The sequence below is a fragment of the Mustela erminea genome, chromosome 2 (genome assembly GCF_009829155.1).
Source record: "Mustela erminea isolate mMusErm1 chromosome 2, mMusErm1.Pri, whole genome shotgun sequence".
In the NCBI taxonomy this organism is placed as follows: domain Eukaryota; kingdom Metazoa; phylum Chordata; class Mammalia; order Carnivora; family Mustelidae; genus Mustela; species Mustela erminea.
Window position 1 is genome coordinate 46,693,605 of NC_045615.1, and position 24,388 is coordinate 46,717,992.

Consider the following 24,388-nt stretch of genomic DNA (forward strand, 5'->3'; position numbering starts at 1 on the left):
AAATAAAATCTTTAAAAAAATAAATAAATAAATAAATAAATTACTTGGCTAAATGCTCAAGTCTAAGAAGTGAGCAAGGATTAGAATGCAGTACTTTGGACTCAGAATCCAACATTCTCCCATGGCTTCAGAACAGATCAGAGATTCTGGCTTTGTCAAGTCTAGCTGTCTGTCTGGCTCTGTCAAGTACTAAATATTACTCTGAGCAAATTACTTCATCTCTCCAAACTTCATGTACAGAATGCAAATAATAATTCCTTGCATTGTCAGAGGGAGCCGCTGAGGTGGAGAAGCTCTTTGCGAACTCTAAAGTAACAAATACATGTGACTGATTGTTATTTCCATCATTCTGCCTGGTGCATCTCATCAATATTACCGTCATAGTCATTTATGTCTTGTATTAGTTGTGTTATAAAGAAAATGAATCTTTAATGTTCCTTTCCTTTTTCCCCTCCATCCTTCCAGGTCCTCCTCTCCTTGGTGATCTCAAGCTTCCTGGGTGTCTTGGTTTTGGAACATTTCTACTTTCAGTTCACTCTTTAAAAATAAACTCAAATAGACATGTCCTCTCTTCCACACAATTAAATTCTAGTATTCTACATGCATCTAATCCATACTTAGGAGATAAGGATATTCCTGAATTAATGTCTTTCTGGTCTCAGGTAAGAGGTATTTTCTCATTGTTCTTAGCCCAAAGGAGCTACTACAATGCTGAGAATCTTGGCATAGCTGTGGGAAGATGTACTAAGACATGAAATAAGTACAGGGTTTGTCACATGACCTATGGTGACTAGTCGTGCAGGCTTTTGGAGAGTCAACCCAATATTTCTTATATGGTCCCTGATTATTTACTGTGTCTAGAATGGAACTATTTTTTAGTTCCATTTTTTAGTTCTCGTGTTTATTTTCATCCTGAAATAAAAGACAAAATTTAAAGACAGAATATGACTGTGTCATTTAGAATGACCCAAGTGGGAAACCACCTCAAATTTTCACTTATAAAGCAGATGACTGTGTTATACTTTTAAAGACTAGACTTCGTGGAACAATCTAGTGTTCAGAATGTAGAAGGCCTTGAGTTCTTGTGCTTGTGTTCCATTTTGTCCTTCAGACCAGTCACTGGGCATTTTTCCTTACTGAGCTAATTGTATTTGCCACACACTGATCAAAATAATTTCACAGCCTTTGGCTTATTTTAAGAACTGAACAAATGTGCTGATTTGTATAAAGAAGACAGAGCAGAGAACTTTCCTGGGAAATGAGAGATATTTTGAAAACAACTGTCATACTGAAGATGACAGGGAGGCTTAATTAGCTGATGCTTGCAAAGTACTTTGAAAATGAAACCATGATGTCCTTGCTAAGCATGACGAATACCATTTAATCTTGGATCAGTAAAAAGTCATATATTTTGAGACATTCAGATTTGGTGTGTGTGCTCTATGAAATGCAAACTGTTTCTTGTAAAAAGAACAAATACAACTCTCGGTGAAAAATGCAGAAATAAGACAAATTTTTGAATACAAAGTTATTAGTCTAGGGACTTAAATATGGAGAGTTGATGTGAAATTAGATAATGTTATTTTGCCCAAATTTGTGTGTCTATTTAGAGGCATCGGCATAGCTGAGAGAACACTTGGTACTGAGTTGGAAGATCTGAGTTCCAGAACTGAGCTGCCTTTGCCAGCCAAGAGACTTTTTGTCAAGTCACTGATTTATCTACAAAACAGAAAAAAATATAGTACCTCTCCTATTTATCTTCTAGGGTTGTTTTGAGACTCAAATGTGATCATATAGTCCCTTGGTGATTTCACCTGTACAAATGAAATGAAGGATATCATTTCTTTGGAACATTCATAAAGCAAAAATGGCTTAATAAGTCCAATCAATACTTTGCAGAGACTTTAATTCATCCCTTTTGAGTTCTTTCCTTTGCACCACTCTTTTTGTGAGCCTAGAGAGGTTAGGGATGAGAGATGATGGAGAACTTTGAGGAGAATCTTTTCGTTCTGTTAGAAACAGAGTGTCTCATTATCAAACTTTCATGAGAACCTCATCTGGAATTTTAAAAGATGACAGCTAGACTAAATTTTATAGGACTGGCCTTTCGGGGGAAACCTAGGATTTGAAATTTCAAATGCCTGAAATTCTTCTACTGGACAGCCCATGTTGCATCAAAACAAACATCTAGATGAAACATTTGGTATGACAGAAACAGGTCTCCCTTTTAAGAACCAAACATCCACGAATGTCAACTCTATTCTAACTTGCATAGGTAGCTGTCTTGAGACAACTTCTAACACTTCTTATTTCACACACATAAACATTACAGGACGGTAAAGATAGCTGTCAGTTGTCTGCTGTCCCTCCTATTGAGAGGTCTAATTCTCTGCCACTTGAATCGGATTGGCTTTAGTTATTTCACCAAAGGACTGAGGTAGCAGTGATGTTCTAGGACTCTGGAGTTTAGCTCATTAGAAGCTTTGGAATTTTGACTTATTCACCTAACTATAGCTTTATTGAAAATGTAGGTTTTTATCATTAACTGTTATACATAATAGGTAATATAATGTCCTGTATTTTTTGAGATTTTACTATATGCCAGCTACTATGCTAAGCACTTCACCTGTGAACCGTCTGTTATTCCTGTCACTTCACCTCCACTTCATAAAGAGTACTCATCCAGTGAGAGCTTCTGGAGTTCTGTGCCACTGTGCCCAGTCATGAATGACAAACATGCAAGATTTCAAAAGGAATTGTTTCTCAGGGACATTTTCAAAGATTTCTCTCTCTCTCTCCAGCTTGGAAGAAATTAGTACATTCTTCCTCTTCTACAACAAATAATTAAAGGATTACTTTAATTATATTTAGAGGATCCCACAGGCTTATCTTAGGCAAGACTGTGCGACGGCTATGTTTCCGCACCTCTTCATCATTCCTCCCGGAGCTCCTCATCTGCTCGTACCACTCACCACTCACTAATCTCACTGGGCCTCATTTCCCAACTATACATGATGGACCCATGAAGGCAGTGCTCTGTTCTTGCCCTCAGGCATTTGCCAGCCCTTCTGAAAGTTTCTACCATGCCCTATGTTAAAAATGATTTCCAGGGGCGCCTGGGTGGCTCAGTGGGTTAAAGCCTCTGCCTTTGCCTCAGGTCATGATCCCAGAGTCCTGGGATCAAGGCCCGCATCAGGCTCTCTGCTCAGCGGGGAGCCTGCTTCTCCCTCTCCCTCTGCCTGCTTCTCTGCCTACTTGTGATCTCTCTGTCAAATAAATAAAATCTTAAAAAAAAAAAAAATTCCAATGGGCTGAGAGCATGAAGGCCTAAGCAAACATGGTATCTTTATTTATTTATTTTTTTTTAAAAAACAGATTTTATTTTTAGGTTACCCCCGCACCCAGTGTGGGGCTCTAACTCACAACACTGAGATCAAGAGTCACATGCTCCATTGCATGAGCTAGCCAGGCACCCTGCAAACATGGTGTCTTAAAACCAGTTACAGGTTTTCACTGACATATAGACAAGGTCAATTCTTCTGACTTTTGCAAAATTTGGGCTGTGATACCACTGGCTCCTATCATATTACATAGATGATTCTGTAACTGAAGTTGAATCAAGTATAGTAAAAATGCTTTGCTTTGGGAGCTATTTAAGAGTGGTGTACTTTGAAAAATTATTTTGGCCATATTTATTTTTATTTGCTGAATCATATCACGATATCTGGCCTCTTATTTCCTTGTTTCTCTGTGCATGCAGGGTTTTCTCATATTTACATTTATTTTTTCCTCCCCCCATTTTTCACATATACTTAAGCTTAAGCTTTAAAGTTCCCCACTTGAATGTGCTCCTTACAAAGCCTTGTACCTAATTTTGATTTTCCTATTTTAAAAAAGAAGACCTAGGACGCCTGGGTGGCTCAGTTGGTTGGACGACTGCCTTCCGCTCAGGTCATGATCCCGGAGTCCTGGGATCGACTCCCGCATCAGGCTCCCAGCTCCATGGGGAGTCTGCTTTGCTCTCTGACCTTCTCCTCGCTCATGCTCTCTCTGTCTCTCTCTCAAATAAATAAAATCTTTAATAAATAAATAAATAAATAAATAAATAAATAAATAAATAAGAAGACCCAATACATACAGTAAACTTCTGGTTCATAAATTCTGAATCTACTCCTGAGTATGGCACCCCTGAAGGCCTGTGGCAGGACTTAATAATACCTGAATGATTTGCTCCATGTTGTTACTGGCATGACAATTCACCTTCGAAGCCTAGCCCATGATATGATCAGATATATTACTCCTATTCTTTCTTTCCCTTTAGCTCTTTTCTCTACAACCCACCCCCAAACTCCAGCCCCATTTTTTTCATTCCCTACTTCCCTGGAATTTCTTTCCCCTGAATGTCAGGTTCTTAGCTTTCTGCTCTATTCTTATTTGACTTTCCCTTATTAGTTAAACTCAACAAGGACAATAGAAAACCTCTTTGGATTCAATGGAAATTGTCTCTCTTTTGTTAACAGAGTAAATTGGTTGTTAAGTTCTGCTAGCTGGGAGAGGAATGTCAAGTGCTTTCAGCTCTGTGAATGCACCAAGAACTATTCACTGGGGTAGTTCTCTTCCAGGATTAAGAAAAACAGCAAATCATACCTAAGAACAGTTCCAAGTAGCCTCATTCTCATGGTGTTGGGATCTGCTGGGGAACAATGGTGGACTTTGATGTGTTTGTGAGAACCAGTAATGAAAGGACTCACTCCAAGCAGAAGTCCCTCCAGGATTCAGCACATGGTTGAAGTCTCTCATGTGCCTTGGTGAGGGCCAACACATTAAACAGGGAGAACAATGGCTTTTCCCAATGGTGCACCGCTACACACTGCCTTCTCTGAAAGAAGCAGATACAACAGCCTTAAAGAACCTTATGGCTGAGGTTTGAGAAGTTCTTTGAAAATAGGATGAAAAGCCTGGGAATATTCATGCCTTCCAAAGGGAAGCTCCAGAAGATTCATTCTAGCAAGGAGAGGACACAGCTGGTCTACAGCTGTTAATTCTACCTCTCCCATACCGGGAAAAGATTTTCCCTCGACTGAGTATCTAGAAACCTTCCATCTGCTCCTCCAGATCCACTCTACATTCACTCTCCAAGCCTTCTCCAACCTGAGCTTTCCCAGAGCCTGTGTGAATTACATCTTCAGGTTCTCTTGCCTGATGGTTTCTGTGGGGTTCAGCAGGTGGGGTGCACTGCAGGAGAAATGTGAGGGAAGGAGGAGTGCATTTTCTCAGCTCCCTCTCGTGACTATGTCCCTCTCTTGAAGGTCACAGCTCCCCTCAATGACCCTCTCTATGCAGCATTTTCTGTCTAAGTTTAGAAAATGCTCCCTCCCCTGGTATGTACAAACTTAGTTCTTATTTGCCTGTTCTCAGAACCCCTGTGGCTTCTCTATACCCTGCTCACACTGATGAGGGAACAGAAGGCCCATTGAGGACAAAGCAAAAGCTGACACCCTCCAACCTTCCCCCATCCTCACTCCTGGGTGGGACATCTGGGACATTCTTTAGGAATCTCGCCACCCATCTTAATGTTAATACCTTGCTAGAGGGCAAAATGACCTTGGCAATGGCAAGGCCTCTGGTATCCGGTATCTTGTAGGTCTTCTTTAGCATATGAAAGTTCTGTTGAAATATCCCTTTTCCTTACATCCCCCAGCCCCATGATACAAACCTGCCACCCCTCATAACCCCGGGGCAGCAGCTCTTCCTGCCCACGGGTCCTGTCCCTGAGCTTTAATAAACCACCATTTTGCACCAAAGATGTCTCAAGAATTCTTTCTTGGTCATCGGCTCTAGACCTCACCCCACCGAACTTCACGTATATTCTAGAACTTCATCAACACCTGATAAATAGTCCCTTAATACATTCTCTCAAATCCCCAAATTCAGTTTTTCTGCCTCGATCTATCATGTCCTTGCTGGAACCTTGACCAAACAACACTTGATTCAAAATTGAGGATTCACGGGTTTGAATATTTTCAGATCCTCTGCCCATGAAGCTGCCTTCTGCTTCCCCGTGCTGCCCTGTTTCAAGTCTGTCTAGTAGTTGCTGTGGGGACCCACTTGGAACCCTTGAGCTGGTATGAAGATTATTTTAAGCTGAGGGCATTTGAGATTCAACAGATGCAGAAAGAAGCCTTCTTGGAACTTCCTTTATCTGAATAAAAGCAGAACCTTCCGAGAAATGAGAAATGCCATAAATTCCCTCTTCAGGGTAGCTTCTACTCCTGGGAGAGAGACCAAGAGTAAACCTACCATAAATTCCTCTCCAGGAGAGTTTTATGGTTCTGAAGAAGAAAAACCACTTACATAATAAAACATTTTCACAAACTCTCTTATCTCCAGTTTGTTCTACACACCCATTTGTCTTTCCTAAAGAAATCTTTTGTCCTTTCATAGAAGCTGTTTCTTCCCCCACTCATTCCTTTCTCCTACTAAGTAAGTATAAGCCTATATAAGCCTTAAACTTTAACTGTTTAAGGAGCCAGCTCCTGGTTGCATACGGATAGATCTTTTTCTCCTGTTAACCTGTCTTTTGTCAGTTTAATTTGCAGGCCCCAAACACTGAACATAAGAGGATAGAGGAGAACGTTTCTCCTCCTCTGTAGTGCCTTACCTGGGGCACATTCTTCTTTTTAAACGGAACATAGCAGTCCTCATCTTTGGAAAGAATCTAAAGCTACAAGGTATTCAAATGTGATTAGCACTCAATAAAGATGGTTCTGCTGATATAATAATAAGATTTGAAAGGTGGATTGAAGAGTTTTAGAAAGAAATATGGGCCGGTAGCTCTGGGAGTATTTTGTATTGGAACACGACTTTTTTTTTTTTTTCCACTTTAAAGTACTCTCCCATTTTTACTTTTCATGCAATCTCCAGAATGTTAGGACCACCAGGATTAATCTGGAACCTTAGGAAGTAAATTAGTCTCTCTGTTCTTTCCTCCTCTATTTTGTAGTCCTTTGCTATGCCAAAGGAAAGCCAATTCATTAACTGAGGCTGACTAAACATTGTAAACATCTGTTCTAAAACCACTCTTTTGGGGTAGTCAGTCCGAACATGTAGAAAATTGCCTAATCAAGAGTAGTTTAGGGGCTCCTGGGTGGCTCAGTGGGTTAAGCCTCTGCCTTCAGCTCAGGTCATGATCTCAGGGTCCTGGAATCGAGCCCTGCCTGCATCAGGCTCTCTGCTCAGTGGGGAGCCTGCTTCCCTCCCTCTCTGCTTGCTTCTCTGCCTACTTGTGATATCCCTCTCTGTCAAATAAATAAATAAAATTTAAAAAAAAAGAGTAGTCTAATTAGCTACATTGAAATAAAGTTGTATTTTGGATGAGCAACACTATATAAGGGAATCTGCTCTTAATTCTTTTTGGACAATGACTATTTTCAATAGCTTCATGGCACTAAAATGTACATACTACATCAATAACTATGCTATGGATCTTTAGAGATATTAGCCCTGTTATCAAGATGCTGGGAAGTGTGAGGTGACTCAGCCACCTCCAGCCAGGATTACAACCGCAGGCCTTATTAGGCCACCATCCAAATACCGAGGATTTGGGAAAAATAAAACAAAGAACCAAACATAAAATAAGCATGGGCTATTGTCTGTCACCTTGTGGGAAAAGAAAAGAAGTTAATCATATCCAGAGCTCAGACTATAGTAAACTTCTGCTCTCCTATCCACAGTATTTTTCAAACTATAAGAAACCATTTGCTTTTGAAATCACTTTCAATTGCTTTCAGATTATAAGGAGGCATCAATCAGCTGTTTTTATCAGTAAGCTAAAACCATACTCCTCCCTTGCCCCCATAGGTATCTAAGAAACTATTAAACGCAAGATCACTGGGAGTTTAAATCAAAAGTTTTCCCAGTTTATGGGATGCCCGGGTGGCTCAGTGGGTTAAATCCTCTGCCTTCGGCTCAGGTCATGATCCCAGGGTCCAGGGATCAAGCCCCACTTCCGGCTCTCTGCTCAGCAGGGAGCCTGCTTCCTCCTCTCTCTCTGCCTGCCTCTCTGCCTACTTGTGATCTCTGTCTGTCAAATAAATAATAAAATCTTAAAAAAAAAAAGAAGTTTTCCCAGTTTAAAACAAAAGCTTCCAATATCTACCTACTTATATTTTAGGAAGTTGCTGAAAAGTTTCCTGGGAAGAGCTTAACCTGCACTCCACTATGAGGTCCTCAAAGGTTACGGTAATGTGCTGACATTGGGGATCAGGGAAGAGAAAGAGAGGGAAAGAAGAGAGGGAAAGAAGAGGGAAAGAAGAAGAGGGTTCAGCATTTGTGTTTTGAGTCTACTGAACTCCAACAGAATGCTGCATGGATTTAGAGTTAGCTCCAAGTTGTTTGGTTCCCAATAACGCGTTGAGGGGACCCTCTGAACTAATGGCTTGAGAGTTAAAAACGATTCCAGTGAGCTAAGAGAACATGAAGGTCTGAGCAAACATGGTGTCTTAAAACTAGTTACAGGTTTTCATTGACCTACAATCACCATCAATTATTCTGACTTTTGTAAATCTCAGTCATCCTTGCTACTGGCTCCCTATCATATTATTTAGATGATTAGGTAACTGAAGTTGAGTCAACTATAGTAAAAATGTTTTCCTGGGGGCACCTGGGTGGCTCAGTGGGTTAAGCCACTGCCTTGGGCTCAGGTCATGATCGCAGGGTACTCGGATCGAGCCCCACATTGGGTTCTCCACTCAGCGGGGAGCCTACTTCCCCCCTCTCTCTGCCTGCCTCTCTACTTGTGATCTCTCTGTGTCAAATAAATAAATAAAACCTTTAAAAAAATGTTTTCCTGTTAGAGGTATTTTAGAGTCATTAAATGGTGAATCTTTCTTTGTTTATATATTTATATTAACTTTATAGATGGGGCACTTTTAAGTGAGCCTATAGTAATTTTATCTTATTAAAAAAAACCCCATTGCTCCACTCATATCTAATGAAAAACCTAATAGATAACTGGATGCTCCTTCTAAAAATTTTGCCCATTTTGGGGGGGTAAGCTGCAAATCTAGATTTTATACATATTCTATGACTACAGTGATTTGTAGTAGTGATAGATACTTGATTAGAACTTGGTTAAAATTTTTATTGTTTCAGCAATTATAGACTTATGCCAACCAGGTACTTGGAAAATATGTATTCCCACAAATGACTATTTTGAGAACCGTCTCTGTTTATCTTATTTAGGGTTCAGAATTTGGGATGACCCTTCTTCCAGCAGCACTGCAGTTTCTCATTATCCACAAGTGAACAGGTACCTGAAAGGGCGGCACAGGACACTGAAGATATCAGGAACAGATTATAGGAGGATACTGGGTTTTATAACTCACTTTTTTCTTGCTTAACATATTCCAAATTCAATTTAAAAAGTCATCTTGCTGAATCAAAAATGTGTGTGTGCAGAGTGGCTCACAATTTGCTTTGCCCAACTTATGGATGCTTGAGAAAATCCTGAGAAACTCCAGCATCAGATATAAAAATATTTTTCCTTTTTATGAGGATGGGAGTCGTGATAGATTATGACCACCATTCCTACTCAAGGCAAAAGAAGGTCACGGCAACCTTTCTAAACAGTTGCCTAAGAGAAGGCAGAACACAGGCACACCCCCAGCTTGAAGCCTCTTTGTTTGGCTTCCTCTTGTATCAAAAGGATTGGCTTTCACCCTGGGAGAGGTTGTAATTGGATTTTAGCATGAAAGGAGGTTGTAATTAGATTTCTCAGCAGGTCTACAAGCTCTGTCGCTGGAAAAACAAGGAAAGGGCCCTGGGTATCCTTTCCTCTGGCTGGGAAGGTAGCCCAGCTGAGCCCAAAGGGACTGGACTGAAAGGCACAGCAAAATAGGTCATGGGTGTGTCAGCCACCCCAGATTGATGGAGCTATGTCAGCTCTGGCCTCTACGACCAATGCCTGGTCCTTTAGATGGAGGGTGGAAAGCAGTGCATGTGATAGCTAAATATGGCTTGGAATGCTGCTTTGTTAGGAAATACTTCTGAATGGAACTCTCCGACTCTTGGTCTCTCTAGCTCCTGATATCATATCCAGAAATTTCTGTCTCTTAGAGAAGGGAAGGGAGCCTAAAGTTTGGTACTCCCTAGAATGTCACTCTCCATCTAGATTTAGGAGTGAACTTACACAAACCAACAGAAGGTATTCTGGGTCCTCTGATTCATTTTGGGCTGTTATTTGTGACTGGTTGCATTTCAGTTTCTAGGATATTTTCTAGAGGTTTAAATTAGAATAAGATTGGGTCAGAGTAGACTTTTAAAGATTTATTTATTTATTTATTTATTTGACAGGCAGAGATCACAAGTAGGCAGAGAGGCAAGCAGAGAGAGAGAGAGAGAGGTGGAAGCAGGCTCCCTGCCGAGCAGAGAGCCCGATGCGGGGCTCAATCCCAGGACCCTGGGATCATGACCTGAGCCGAAGGCAGAGGCTTTAACCCACTGAGCCACCCAGGCGCCCCCAGAGTAGACTTTTGTATTTCAGTTTCAGTTTCTATAGTTTGGTAGGACATTCGTTCAATTGATTCATTTGATACACTAATTAAATTAAAATTTAACTTAATTTAAATTAAAACTTAAAAAAACTTAAAAAGATAAATTGTATTTTTGAAGTTCTGCATGTTCTCTCGTGGCTTAAATCTACCTGTTTGAACCATCTCTCTCCACTGGGTACTCCTTGTGTCACTATATACCTCTTCTCTCTCTCTCTTTATCTCCCTTCTCTTTTCTTTTCTCTTAAGCAGTAACAAGCTGTCTGACCACTGCACTAGGAACAGGTACATAGTTATCCATTCCTCTAAGGGAGGAACAGGGTTGGAATCTACTCTTTTCTATCTCTTCTGCTGACCATGTAAATAACTCCTTAGAAATTTTAGTGCCGATAGTTAACTGTTTGAAGTGAATTTCCCTCATGTTGCCTGGAAATCCCCAGGCAGCTGAGCTGCCCCTTCTCCCCCAGGATGTTGGTTCCTTCACAGGCAGCTTCAGCCAAACTTACAGGTCCTCCCCCTTACCCTAGGCCAAGGAAACTAAAAAAAACCTTCCTTCAACATTACTGGTTTTCAAGGCAGATTATGACTATTGATCTGTTCATCTTACCTTGTCTAAAGTCCAACAAACTGAGAAAGACACATCATATATACCCTAGAAAAGAGAATGGTTTGCTTTGACTGTTTTCTCTATTTTGTTTTGTTCTTACGCTTGGCATGTTGTTTCTTAGACCATGTACATCCATGCTTCTAGATAAGGCCAGGTAGATCTTCTGCTGAATTCACTTAAGTCAGAGGAAAACTGTAGGCTGCTATCTTTAGTAATTATTAAAACTATGGAAGGGGCGCCTGGGTGGCTCAGTGGGTTAAAGCCTCTGCCTTTGGCAGAGGGATCGAGCCCCGTGTCGGGCTCTCTGCTCCGCAGGGAGCCTGCTTCCTCCCCCCTCTCTCTCTGCCTACTTGCGATCTCTCTCTCTGTGTCAAATAAATAAAATTAAAAAAAAAAATAGAAGAATTTCCTTTCAGGGAATTGTAGTAAACAAAATGATTATCCTAGGTATTTCATAATCAAACTCAAATGGACCCCTTTCCTTCACTCAGTCTTTATAAGATAGCCAAAGGCTTTGTTATTAGAGAGGAAACCCTTCAGTCACCCTTCAGTCACCCTTCAGTCACCCTTCAGTCATTTCGGCTGACATGTGCATATGGTTACCTGATCCAGAGTTAACGCTGATGTTTCAGGGCTTTTAAGGTATTAATGAGTCTCTTCGGAGAGCTCTGTAGCTTGACGTTACAGTTATCTGGAGGATTAAAAAAAAAGATTCTCTTCTATTTTGAGTTCTCTGCTGAGTCACTGTCTGCATCAAGGTGTCCCAGCCCTGTGAATGATACAGATTTTCTGGAGCTCTGACTTTCAACTGGCTGTCATTCTTCCTAACCCAACCTACTACCGTGTGGGGCCAAGTGAGGGTTAAACATGGTTAATGCCAGTTGGGGCATTGAGTCTAAGCAGAATTTGACAGAGATGGTAAAGATACGCATTAAACATGAATCAAGCAGGGGGAAAAACATTTAGTGCTCAGGGAAGAGGGCATCATGAGGAGAGTTGCTTAGGATTTGCATTTCCCATCGTTCTGCTCTTTGCTCTCACAGGAGCTGGCCTTCTCTCTGTTCCTCAAATAGCCCATGATCCTCCTTGCTACAGGGTCTTTGTCCAAGGTATCACAGAATTCTCTTGCCAGCTCCCACTCATCCCAACACCACCACCCAACACACACACATAGAGGGGCATACAAGCACACACACAGAGACACCAGAGAGTAACACCCATTTAGCTTTAGATCAGGGAAAGCCATCACTGACCTTCCGCAGGGGTCAGGCTGCTTACATACTTTCTTAGAACAAAGGTGCTTTGTCCTCTTAACACTTATTTCAGCACATAATTAAAAAAAAAAAAAGATTTTATTTATTTATTTATTTATAGAGAGAGAGAACACAAGTAGGCAAGAGGCAGGCAGAGAGAGAGGGGGAAGCAGGATCCCTGCTGGGCAGAGAGCCCCATGTGGGGCTCGATCCTAGGACTCCAGGATCATGACCTGAGCCAGAGGCAGAGGCTTAACCCACTGAGCCACTCAGGTGCCCCAGCATATATAATATATATATATATATATATATATATATATATATATATCATATTCAAATATACTGTTAATTTTTCACCCCCAGAATTATGTTATGAAAAGGAGGGATTTGCCTTATATTCTAATGCTTCTGAGATCTCTCACATTAAAGACCACTGTCTCAATGACTTCATTTTGAACAGCAAAGTACCATTTCAGGAAAACAGCCTGAAATGATCTCAAGCAATGCTTATTTTTGTCATGCTTAAGGCGGTCATCTTCACAATAAAAAAAGGAGATAAAGGTATTTCAAGCAGATGTGGTAATTATTCTTGAGGTATGATTTCATTATTGCAAGTGTTAGAACTGCAGTTTTAGAAAACCACACCTTACAGACTCAAGTGGTTTCAAATAAGTCCTTCTGATGTGGGAAACAAAGGCAAAAGAGAAATTAAATTTCTTTACTTCTTACAGCCCATTGACAAGTTCTTGAAACAGGCAGAGTGACATTGCTGTAGGAACTCAACTGCCTCAATGTAACACTTTGGTAAGGACAAAAGGCAATCTTAGCCTGACCTCCCCCAGGATCCTGTAAATCTAATTTAACATATAAAAATTCCTTTGGAAACTTCCTTTATCTCTCCTCTTCAAGATACATGTTGGCAATCATACTCAAAGCATATGGACCCACCGATATGCATCTGAAGGGTCTCATGACTGAGACTTTGTTTTTACTAAACAGTAATAAATGACCTTTTCCTAATAATAGCTGGCCCCCTCAAGGTCCTGGAAACCTTGTTTTCAAAATACCTTGGAGGCTTGTGTTATCCCTAAGCCCCTCCCAACCTGAAAGTATATAATAATCAGCCACTAGTCATGACCCCACTGCAGCTCTTTCTGCCCAAGGTCCTGTCCCCGTGCTTTAATAAAACCAGCTTTTTGCAGTGAAGATGTCTCAAGAATTCTTTCTTGGCCCTTGGCTTCGAACCCTAAGATCTTTCCCACAACACTTGAAAGAGGGCTGGGAAAAGCAATAAAGTAATTAATACATAGAGACCATTACCATAGAAAGAATTCATGCTTGGGGATCCAATTTGCAGCACTGGCAGATTTTTGAGAAGTGTGTTATAAACAACTTGCAGAAAACTGATGATGCACTAGTCTGTATCAGAAAATTACAGAGTGGGTTCAGTGAGTACATCTTAGGCATCTTAAGTATACATTACAACATGCTCTCCATTTGTGCATTTAGATCCTTCGTGCATTTAGGCCTTTGGCTGAGGATCTTTTCATTAGAAAAATAAAGATGGCTTTGTATTTGGGGTCACCTTGTGCACAAGCACTTGGGCATAAGCACTTCTTATTAATGTGATGATTTGTTGAATGGCAGTCTCCCTACCTACACAGTAAGAGCCACCAGAGCACAGCCTCTCTCTCTACTCACTCCTGCAGCTCCTCTGGCATTTCTCGTGGTACGGAACATTGAATACAGGAATTGTTTGAGACAAAAGATTACTTGTTTACATAATTGCGTGGCATGGACAACACTGGAGAAACTAAAACAGAAATTTTAATATAAAGCATCCTAATAAAAGCTAAGATATTTTAATAACCTTTTATTCTACTGCTACTCAAAATGAGAATTTTCTTTATTCTTTATAAATGTAAGAACTCTTCTTTCTTTTTTTTCCTCTTCGGGCATTCAGTGGTTCACATTTATATGATGATAATTCTGAGGCCTGCGCTCATGACAGTTACTCATTGGGAAATTCCGAGTTGGAAAAGAACTATTGCTCTCAGAGTTAGACACAGCGATGAAAAGTATTAAAAGAACTACGACTTACTGAGCACTTACACCCATTCTTTCAGTTAATCCTTCAGCAGTCTTAGGAATTGCTGTTATGCTCATTTAACAAACAGGGGAAATTGAAGCCTGGAAGCCCAATAGTCAACCTTGACCACTGGTCAAGCCCTGGAATAAGAGCCTTACACGCACAACCTCATTCGATTCCCACAACAGTTTTATGACTCTTATTAGCTTTGTTTTACGGATGAGAAGACAGAGGCAAGGAGATAGAAGACTAGAGTGCCAGGCGTGAGCCCAGGCAGGCTGCCCCAGGATTCTCCTGGATAACCATTCTGCTGTGGTGTGTCGTGAAGATGGGAGGAGCCAGTGGGAACTAGGAAAATGGATTTATTCTGGCTGTGCAGTGTGTGCTACGAAGGGAGGTTATTTCTTTCTTCCTTTGCCTTCCCATTTGTTTTCCCCCCTGCGCTCCCGAGGAAACTGGTCACTGTTTCGCTAGCTTTCTTGTTCGTTTTCTTAGCATCGATTCATTGACTCTCTAAAGGAAACATTTAGCTCCTGCAATTGGTGTACATAAGTGGGTTGCATAATAGGAAGGAAACAAGCCAGGACTGGAGACTTCTTTTCTAAAGAAGGATTTTAGAGCCGACTAAGAGTTATTTCACAGACTGGGTCATGAAACTCGAGTCTCTCTATACCCTTTCATTGCTATGACGACAGGCTGCTCCTGCTACATGTAGCCAGAAAAAGCAGCTGACATTTCAATGCGAGGAGCATAGGGGAGAGGTTTACAATAACAAAAAACAAAACCCAAACCCTTTCGTTTGAATTTCAGTTAGAAAGGGGAAAAAATACCCCCAGGACATGCCCAAACCCCTATTCTCGCCTTTAGAAAAGATAAGAAAGGAGAAATATTGGGGGCCTTCTCCCCTGTCCAACTAGGCCAACGAAACAGAATTGACTGCAAAGCAGCATTTAGTCTCTCTCTCTCTTAATGGCACTCTGAAACAGAAAACTCCCTTTGGTTTTGTTTGACTGGCCATTAAGAAGCAGCTAATTGATGAAGGAGTAAAAGACGGTAATAAATACTTCACATCGAGCCCCTCCACCCCAGGGGAGTACAACAGAGTCAGATTTATTTTTGTATTACTTTGGGTAAAAAAAGAGAATTCCAAGAATATTTCCTTCCTGATCCCCAATTTTGTTAGCAGAAAAATCACTTCAAGGGCCTAATTGAACACTTTCTCCTGGCATGCCCTTCTGTCAGGTGCTGTACTTAGTATTTAAAAAATACCTCATTTAATTCCCACAACAACCACATTTGTGGGTATTATTATTGCTACTTGCTTAATAGATGAGTCAGTAAAAGACCTTGAGGGAAAACCTACAGTAAATTCTCTTCTTACAGAGTTCTCTTCGGGACATATAGATAGGGTAGTGTGTTCTTATTAGCTATGACTGATTGATTACTTCATATTGCACCAGGCATAGCTGTTTTTTGACTTAATGTCACCACAGATCTCTGAGGTCGCAACTAATTTTATGACCCTCATTTCCACAAATGAGAAGCCTGAGGCTCAAAGATTCATTTGCCCGAAGTCACAGGGCCTAGCAAAGCCCAGATGGAAACCAGGTCTGTATGTTTCCAGAGCCCCGATCTGACTCGCTTTATTAAACCATGTCCCTATAATCAGTCAAGACCACACACTCTGTTCCCCAGAATTCTGTCCATCTTTTGGTGCCCAAGACAAAACCCAGGCTGGTCCCCGCTGGTACTACCACTGCAAGCTGAGCCTTTGGTGGAAGATGCCCGGTGGGCCTGTATGAGCCAGACACCCCAGCTTCGCCAGGCATCTCTTGGACTGGCAGGCCAACTGCGGAAGTTCCTCTCGGTTTAAGGGGCCCCTTTCTCCTTCACTGAAGGTTGTTCCAGAAGGATATGTGGAGGGAAAGCTGTAGTTGTTTTTGTTTTTTTTGGTGGCAAATGATCCTAACACATTCTGGAAATTGTGCTAAACTTGAATAGCAATGCTTGTGTACTGTTACAAATTAATGGAATAAAAATGACAAGCTGTCAAGAGGAAATGAAATGAATAGTGTTCGGCATTTTCTAGAAACATCGCCCTTCATTTCCATCATCACTGTTTTTTTACGTAGTTGATAAGTGGAGCTGCACATGAGGAAGACTGGGAACTGAATCCCAACAGACCTGGAAAAGAAGCCTCAGTAACTGCTGAGTGGCTGTACAGAAATTCCATAAAAGAAAGAAAAGGGCAAGATTCATTAATAACACGTACGTATTCTTTTGGTTGACTGGACAATAAGTGGATGAAATAGACTGCTCTGCTTTGCTAGGTCTTGTTGAATGAACAGAAATATAAACTTAAGTCTTTCCTAAGGAGACTGTCTTTTTTTTTTTTTTAAATAGTCAACGTTAACAGTAGTCATTACCATCAAAGTTTAGGTGAATAAGCTCTGAACTGAAAAAAAGTTGGCATCCAAGAGAAAGGGGAGAATTAAAAAAAAAAAAAAGAAGATTTCTGCTGAGTTGGACTGAGTGAACATTTCTATTCCGTGTACTTAGGCTGTGGGCCAGAAGAAAGCTCAGATACAATGCCAAGGTGACATACTTAACCTCTTTGCAGATTAAAGGCAGTGCAAAAGAGATACTCTTTCTGCAGTACCTCTTGGTTAGAGTATCAGCAGCATCAATCTGCAGTTGAAAGCATGGTTTTCTCCTGCAGGGGGACTCTAATACCTGGGAGAATGAGTGAGCGTGACTTGCATTATTGCTTTTCATTTCAACAGAGCCAGAAATGACAGTACCTCACGCTAGAGGAGTTACCAGAATCTCTTTAGCTCTTCGGCTCCCCTCTCTCCCCTCTCCCTCCCCAAATAAGACATCATTACGAATTAGAAAAATTTTATGTGTGTGCATCTTTAAAAAATGGTAGAAGGAGACAAGAGATAATTAGTCGTAAAAGTATAAAAGGGAGTTAAGAAATGAATAATAGTCATAATAATTAAAAAATAATCAAAGATCATAGTAGGATAGGGATTTTCCTACCTTTTGGAAAAGGAAAATGTTCCATTTCTACATTGCTGTTAGGTACAGACTAGGACAACGATGGTGATGAAATAATTTCAGGTAATTTAAACATGGAAAACGTTTTGATTTGAAAGTTTAAAAGAAACCACATCCCTTATGATTTATTTAATATATTTAGCAAAATATTTCTACAAAACCCATTCCCAGATTCAGACGTCATCAAGATCTAAATGCTAATGTGACCAGCAATGGTTCTACATTTGTGTTTGTGGGCTACATTAAAAACCATCATTTATTACAATTTACTATTTAATCTTGGAGAAGAAAAGGAAACGTGAATATGAGAGTTAAACTTGCCTATTTAGCTTTTCTGTAAATCACACAAAAGGATTTTTGTGTTTTTTTTGGTAAATAAATGGCTTTGTACTAGGAAAAAAATTTTAGACATCTTCATCAGATCATACAAATTAGTATAACAAATGCAATGAGATGATACAGTAAACTTATAAAAATTTACCTTCAGGGATGAGACTGGACCCAGAGCCTTGATGTAAAATTGGAGTTCAATCTCCTCTTTGCACACAGCCAGGAAGTAAAAGTTCGATAAATAGCCAAACTCTTTAAAAAATCTCTTCTCTCGTTAGCTCTGCTTCTCTTCCCAGAAGCACACTGAGCCTGCTGGAGTTGAAATTCTGCTGCTCTGTCAACTAGTTGGGGTCTGAGGTGACAGACAAATGTGGAGGTTGGCAGCGGGTGTGTTTCAGGCTGTCACCGTTTTTGTTGCAGATTCCTGCAGTTCTCCGGCAGGCTGGCCTCTCGGAGGGCGCGAGGAGCTTTCCAGGCTGTGCAAGCCAACCGGGAACGAGCTCATCCCGCCCGAGACGAGGGGGTTAACAGTCCTCTCCTCTAGCTCTTGTTCTCAGAGGCTAATAACTTGGCCAGAACAGAAGCACGTGGCTCTTTATGCATTTTTTTTCCTTTTTCAAACAACTCTAAAAGCAAGCAGGATCCCTTTTTTGGGGATTTTTATTTTAAGACTTTGAAAAGAAACTCTGCTGTTATTTCTTCTTAAAGGAAATTGGGGGGTGGGGGCAAGGGAAGGGGAGAAGAATAATTACAGCAGATGCGTTTTTACACTGCTTAATTGGAAACTGTTCTCACGAATACAGTCTCAGTTTTAATAGAAGCGGGACACCTCAGATACTTTCCGTTTTCTTTAAACGACCTTCAGAAACTTCTGGATAGATGAAGCATCACTTATTCATATTATACATCACTTGGATGCCAGTTCAGAAATGGTGCGGTTCATGCATCATTATTCCCCCAACACGACTCTTTACTAAAACCCTCTGTACAAGGACTGGTTTAGGAGAAGAAGTTTTCTCATGAAATAGACTAGTGTTACCCATTTTTAAAAAAAATTTATTTGACAGACAGAGATCACAAGTAGACAGAGAAGGCAGGCAGAGAGAGAGGAGGAAGCAGGCCCTCTGCCGAGCAGAGGGCCCAATGTGGGGCTCGATCCCAGGACCTGGGATCATGACCTGAGCCGAAGGCAGAGGCTTTAACCCACTGAGCCACCCAGGCTCCCCTACCCATTTATTTTTGATTTGGCTTTAGGGTTATTTATATAGGCGTCTATTCTGTTCTACTGCTACTTCTACCTTTATTGTACATTTATTACATGTCAGACACTGTGCTACCAGTTTTTTTATGCATGATTTCAGTTGATCCTCATAAGTCTATATGAGGCGAGTCGAACTGTGATCCCATTTTAGGGTAGTGCTGTTTAAATGGTAAGGTCTGGGGTACCTGGGTGGCTCAGTGGGTTAAAGCCTCTGCCTTCGGCTCGGGTCATGATCCCAGGGTCCTGGGATAGAGCCCCGCATTGGGATCTCTGCTTGGCAGGGGGCCTGCTTCCTCCTCTCTCTCTGCCTGCCTTCTCTGTCTACTTGTGATCTCTGTCTGTCAAATAAATAAATAAAATCTTAAAAAAAACTGGTAAGGTCTGCATGCTTTGAGGCCATGCAGCTTGGGTTTGCATCCTGGCTTACCCACTCCCTAAATGTATGAGCTGGGACAAATTATGTAACCTTTCTAAGCTTCAGTATCCTTATCTGTAAGATGGGGATACAAATACTGGGATGATAATCATCTCTATCTCTGAGTTTCAAGTCAACGCAAGTGCCAAGAATACCTCCTACCACCCAGCAGACACTCAAATGGTGGCTACTGTGATTTGCGCGAGGAAACCAAGGTTTAATACAGCTGAGTGATTTTTCCAGGTCTCCGGCTCGTGAGTTATAGAGTAGGATTCCAACCCAAGCGACCTTGGCCAATTGCTGTGCTTGCATTAGCCAACCCCCAGGCATAAAATACCTCCTTGTGAGCGAGCTGTGAGTTCCTCGAGGGTAGGGATGTGCTCCTTCTGCCTGGCACAGCGCTTAGTTGACTCTAAGCACTCCGTTGACTTTAAGCGCTCCATTGACATCCCATGATTGGTTATAATTTAGACTTTTCTACACTTAATGCCAAAGTCGGGCCAAAAGCAAAATAGCAACAACAAAAATAAACAAAAACCCCACCTATAGTTCTAGACAAGTCTGTCCTTAGACAATTGTTTCCAACCACTTCAGAGACATTTGCCCTCTTTCTTTGTCAGAACTCTGCAAGAGAAAGGTAACAGTAATTATCTCTATTTTGCAGTTGGGGAAATTTGGAAGCAGAGGAAACTGGGCAATTTGCCTAGGAACCGAAAACAAGTCACGGTGCAGCTGGGAACTGTCTCACGTCTCTACAATCAGGATTACTTGTTCTGAACAGCCTTTGCAGGCACAGGATGAAATGACGTGATGTCCTTTTGCCTCAGACAATGGGATGTTTTTCCTTAGCCAAGGTCTAGGGTGTGAGCCATCTCCTCAGAGGCAGGATCAAAGGAGTGGGCTGTGTTTGACTTTGCTTCTCCTCTGCCTCTGTGGACATCGGGGTCTACGAAGTGTAGGAGACACAGGCACCATTTTTTTCTGGCATCTCCTGAGGGCCACAGGAATAGTGGTACTACATGCAGGACAAGCATTTCTGAAGATTTTGCCTGGTTTGGCTATGGAAATTTTCTCTGGGACCTGAAAAATTGACTTTGTATTCTAACCACATTCCCCATTTATTTGAGATAGCTTGATGAGACTGATTTCAGGTAATTACATTAATCCAATGACAATGTGGAGAAAGTTGTAGCTGCAGGACTATAGAAAAAAGACTTGACCAATAAAAATATTCTAATACTAACATTGATTTTTTATATCTTTATGAAATGATCAAAGTGAAATTTCTTATAGAAAGGTACATTAACACAGAAATAACTTGGGTAAAGCAAACTGGATTTATATCTTACGTGAAGATATGTGACTTATCTCTTAAATGTAATTAAGAGTTCATTTGTAGGTGGCAAAACTTGGGAATTTGGATTCTGTTAGAGGTTTTCTCTAGATCTTATTAATCTATAAAATGATTAAAAAGATCCACTATATTTCTTGTAACTAGAAAACTGATTTTTTTTAATAAAAAAACCTTGAATCTACAATGTCTTTTTATAAAAAAAGATTATTTATTTATTTATTTGAGAGCGAGAGAGATTAAAAGAACTAGCGGGAAGAGGGGCAGAGGGAGAAGCAGACTCCCCTTGCAGCAAGGAGCCCAACATGGGACTCGAACCCAGGACCCTGGGATCATGACGTGGGTGGAAGGCGGATGCTTAACTGACTGAGCCACCCAGACCCCCCCTACAATGTCTTTTAAGTATGGCTTTACTTTGGGAAAGTTCATGGGCAGATATCCAAACTCTTATTGTTTCTAAGGCTGTCATTTCTAAAATAGTTACAGCTCATGAAGCTGAGGACCATAAACCTATAATACCCACTTAACAGATGGAGCTGGAGATTAGATTTAGAAACTTATCCAATGTGTAAATGTGATTGGAGAACTTTGACAAATCAAGTGATTACATTACTGCATAGGAACTGATCCACATAACATTGGCATTGGTCAAAAGGGTCTAATGAAAGCCAGTATCAGAGTTGAAGTATTTTTCTTTTTTTAACCCTTGAGGACTAGGATTTCTTTTGAGAACCTGACAAAAGCTGTGGGCCAGCTTCTAAATTCCATCTATGAATTACCCCCTTTCTCAGGGCTCCCATGAAGTTATGGACCTCTGATTTAGGAAACACAGAGAACATATGAATCAACCCTTAAGCACTGAATAAGCCTTTGTGATATACATAGCACAAATCTCTGGGTGGTACAAGAGAAATATTGTAGTTCCCGCCTAGGAGTCTAAGACACAAGACACAAGACATAACTCGTTTTCAGAAGGGGCGTGATTCCTTTGGAGTAGTGGAGAGCTGCATAGGAAGTGACTATGGATGAAGGAAAGTTGTGGTGAGAGCAGAGTTTCGATAATTATCTTGTTCAGGGCTTGGCCTGTAGGACCTTCCTCCATGCAATGCCATGTATTAGTTTGCTAGGACTATCATAACAAACTACCACAGAATAGATGGCTTCCTTACTTAATAGAAATTTATTTTCTCATAGTTCTGGAGGCTGAAAGTTCAAGACCAAGATGCTAGCTGGATTGGTTTCTCCTGAGGCTTCTCTCTTTGGCCTATAGGTGGCTATCTTCTCCCTATGTCCTCACATGGACTTTTCTCTATGCTCGCACATTCCTGGTGTCTCTTCCCTTTCTCTTCCCAGTCATACTGGGTGATAGCCCCACCCTTATGACCTCATCTAACTCGAATTACCTCTTTAAAGGCTCTGTCTCCAAATTCAGTTACATTAGGTGTTAGGGCTTCAACATGTGACTTTGCCGGGGGGGGGTGGTGGAATACAATTCAGTCCATAACACCCCATCATCTCTCATACCTTGATATTTAATTCCCTGTGGGTCTTACTCCTGGGACCCACACTCATTTCTCAGTTCTGGCTTAGCTACTGACTTCTATTCGTGCAATCTCTCCCACCTTCAAGCACTACCAACATATTCTGGCCCTGATTTCAGATCTTTCATCTCTGTTTTTGTCATCAACCTACTGGGTCAATTTCTGACCACAAGTTCCTGCAGGACTTTACTCTAGCCATTCTTTCCTAGGCTGGCTCTTCTGTGGCTTAGTCATACTTTCTAGTTGGTCTTAAGCAGGGCTTGACTTACAGAAACAATTAATAAGAGAGTGGCAAAATATGCATAATATTCTGCTAAATATAATGTAGCTAATGTGATTAACTGCTCTTTTTCTAGTAATAACTTTCAAAGCAAAAAAATAAATAAATAAAAGGAGAAAAACTGGTTAGAGTCAGGTAAATTTTATGTCAGTCTAAGTAGTTTAGCTTTTATTCATTAGGTAAAAGGGAGCTCTGAAAGGTTTTCCCACTGAAGGTTAGGAAGAAGAGGAAGAAATTAACATAAAATACTGTATTTAGTTAGGGGTGTCTGGCTGGCTGGGTGTCAGTGGAGCAAGCAACACTTGATCTTGGGGTTGTGAATTTAAGCCCGACATTGGATGGAGAGATTACTCAAAAATAAAATCTTTCAGGCACCTGGGTGGCTCAGTGGGTTAAGCGTCTGCCTTCAGCTAGGGTCATGAACTCAGGGTCCTGGGATCGAGTCCCTCAAGGGTCATGAACTCAGGGTCCTGGGATCGAGTCCCTCATCGAGGTCTTTGCTCACCGGGAAGCTTGCTTCAGCCTCTCTCTCTGCCTGCCTCTCTGCTTACTTGTGATCTCTCTCTCTCTGTCAAATAAATAAAATCTTAAAAAAAAATCTTTAAAAAAACCTGTATCTTTCAAGACAGGTTAAGTCATCATAACAAATATCTCCCAAACATTAGGGACTTACAACAAATGTTTATTTTTTATTCATGCTACATGTTTACTATAGGTCTACTGTAATTGTGCTATTCCTTGTCTCCATTCTGGGATCCAGGCTGTCCAACCATTTCCCATGACCGAAGGAAAAGAAATATGGCCAACTATGCTTAGTTTTAAAGTTATTGCCTAAGTGTGATACACTTCACTTCCGACTACATTTGATCCACCAAAGCAGATCATGTCGTCACATCTTGAGTTCAGCAATGTGGGAAGGTATATTCCTTCTCCAAGGAAGAAGAACCATAGGCAAGAAAACCAGAAAATAGATTTTAATCAGAATAGAAATACAAGATAGCCCACTGAAAAAATTATTAGGAAAAAGGAGGAAAATAAAAAGGGCAGAAACAAAGTTAGAGGAAAAGGGGTAGAATAAAAAGGGGAATGGGGGTAGAAGAGAGAGGAAAGAATCAGAGGTGACTCTATTGAAGATACAAACAAATAACTGAGAAAACTGGGACAATAGAAATATAAGGGGTTAAATTAGGGAGGAGCAATACTGACCAGACGGTTCTATGCACTTGTAAGTTATGCAGTAGATTCCTAGGGCTGTCATAACAAATTACCACAAACTGGGGGGCTTTCAACAACAGAACTTTCTTTTCTCCAAGTTCTGGAGGCTAAAAGTCTGAAATCAAGGTGTCAGCAGGACATGCTTCGTAAGAAGGCCTTAGGGAAAAATCCTTCTTTGCCTCTTCCTAGCTTCTAATGGTTCCCAGAAATCCTTGGCATTCCTTGGCTTGGAGCAGCATTATATCAGTCTGTGCCTCCATCTTCACATGACCTTCTTCCCTTTGTGTCTCCTCTGAATCTCTGTGTCCTCTTTTCTTTCTTTCTTTCTTTCTTTCTTTCTTTCTTTCTTTCTTTCTTTCTTTCTTTCTTTTTAAAGATTTTATTTATTTGAGAGAGAGAGTGAGAGAGAGAGCACAAGAGGGGAGAAGGTCAGAGG

At 40.9% G+C, this 24,388-nt stretch overlaps 1 protein-coding gene across 1 annotated transcript in view; it reads right to left on the minus strand.

Moving 5' to 3' along the window:
- Nucleotides 1-18,431, minus strand: part of SPARCL1 (SPARC like 1) — a 48,690-nt gene extending 30,259 nt beyond the window's left edge. Inside the window, exon 1 of the mRNA XM_032332834.1 lies at nucleotides 18,041-18,431. The gene's annotated coding sequence lies outside the window, so the exon portion shown is untranslated. The remainder of the gene's footprint in view (nucleotides 1-18,040) is intronic.
- Nucleotides 18,432-24,388: the final 5,957 nt, after the last annotated feature.